The 2,094-nt window shown below is 36.9% G+C and overlaps 1 non-coding gene across 1 annotated transcript; it reads right to left on the bottom strand.

Annotated features, from left to right (window-relative positions):
• Nucleotides 1–828: 828 nt before the first annotated feature.
• Nucleotides 829–901, bottom strand: Trnar-ucu (transfer RNA arginine (anticodon UCU)). The gene has a single exon. It is a non-coding gene; the product is annotated as a tRNA-Arg (tRNA).
• Nucleotides 902–2,094: the final 1,193 nt, after the last annotated feature.

Here is a 2,094-nt window from a genome sequence, read left to right on the forward strand (position 1 = left end):
TTTAAGTACACCTTCTTTTACAAAAGAAGTGAGTCAGAATGACTTTGTTGCAGTCATTGTTCTTGAAGGATTTATGAAGTCTGACCCCCGACTTGAATATGACTAATTATATGGTTGAATATCATTGCAGATGATTCTGTGTATCTCTTAGTCATAATATCATTCAGCCTTGGCTAAAAATGAAAGAGAAAATCAAGTTAACATGCTTATATCTGCTATGAGGTTTCTTTTGTTGTACAAAAAGCTTCTTCCTCTATCGGTAAACAAAATGTGGGACCTGGTGGATATATGTAAATATCTTGATGCACAATACATGAAATTTTATGTGAATTTACCTCCTGAGTGAACAGTGCAATTTATTTTTCCTCTGTTTAACATTTCTTGCTTGTTTCTTGTCCTTTGTAGAACTAGCTCTTTCTTGGATTACATTTAATTAAATAAATACATTGTGTTATTTCAGTATGTCCGAGAATATATTCTGTTAATACTTTTCACTATTTTTCCCACTGTAACAGAAAATTGAATTTTTTTTTTATACAGCGTTATTTCACAATGTGCGGTTACAGGATATGCAACGATCTTACACGGAAAGCTACGTAAAAGTTAAGAAGATAACTTCCTACAGATTGTAAAACACGCTAAATACAAATCACCGTTCTATAATACATACTGAATGACTTGACCACATAATGAAACATCTAAAGAAATAGTGTCAAAAGAAAACAAAAATTTATTTTACTTCCTAAACACAGGGCGTATTTAAGTAGTATATGAATTAACCACATTTAAATGTCGTTGTAACACTACAATGTAATTATAAAATGTAGACATCCCTGGTGGGGATCGAACCCACGACCTTTGGATTAGAAGTCCAACGCGCTATCCACTGCGCTACAGGGACCGTTGTAATAAAGTGGTATATACAGGCCTTATAATGCTATACAGCAGTTTGTTGTATTATGGCATAAGGAACAGTATTATTAATAGAAAACTTGCGACTTACGGCTGTTCACTTTCTCGTGTCCATTATTCTATTTGTACGGGTGCCCCGTAACTGCCCGCAGGATAAATAGGTGGCGTGGCAATACGTTCACGACCTGCCATCTAGCACTCGCTGAGAGAACTACATGGAGAGCGCCCAGCGGTAACTGGCGAAGTACGCAAAGCTGCAATTTTTTGGTGTGGCCAAACCCTTGTGAAAACGACAGCTATCCGCCTAAATTGTTTTATCCGTTAGTCATTACTCTGGCATAGTGCTTTTAACTCACAGAACGTCTGCAATAATTTATAGCCATTTGAGTTGACAGTGCTGTTTTTCTTTAAATACTCTCAAAGCGATAAATATAAGCGTGGTATTGCTACTTCCGTGGATTCGTTTCACATTATTTTCTTCATTCCATGAAACTGGAAATGATCTTCTCATTTATGTTTCTATTAATACTGTCTGACCTCTTCACATCTAAGAAACTATTGTTATGAAGTCGTTTGCCCGTAATGAAACACGGGTTTGTGGACAAGCGTTGCCGTAGGCACGCATATTGTTCTCGACATTTTGCGTGTTGGGTTAGAGGGAGCACAAGTAGTCTCGCACCCTGTGAACAGTACATGTACCTACGTTTCCTTGTAAGAACACGTCGCTCACGGAAGCAATGTCGCTGAAATGTTTTTAAACAGTCTAACTCTGTATCTAGTTTCTGGTAACTGTACGCCCACCAAGGTCGGCAGTGAAACGAAACACCACTCAGAAAAAAAAAAAAAAAAAAAATGAAACGCCCAACAGCGCATCCTATGATCACGTCCTATTTAACGAAATGAGGATATGGACGGAAACAGTTTCACAGCTTAGTCTTAGTGTGTATTGTTTACTGTGTCGCTGTAGTGTATAAAGGCTAAATGCTTTCATCACAGCGTTAACCTATTTTAGGAATCGTATATTTAAAATTATGTTCATTGTTTTCTGTTTCAATACGATTGCTGCAAATACGAATTAACATGAGTAATTCTCACCTCATAAGGATTTCAGTTTATATTCAATTGGCAACAGGTCACTTTAGATGAAGATTTTCTAAATATGTCCTTCGTCCAGCACAGAAT

This window comes from Schistocerca gregaria, chromosome X (genome assembly GCF_023897955.1).
Source record: "Schistocerca gregaria isolate iqSchGreg1 chromosome X, iqSchGreg1.2, whole genome shotgun sequence".
Classification (NCBI taxonomy): domain Eukaryota; kingdom Metazoa; phylum Arthropoda; class Insecta; order Orthoptera; family Acrididae; genus Schistocerca; species Schistocerca gregaria.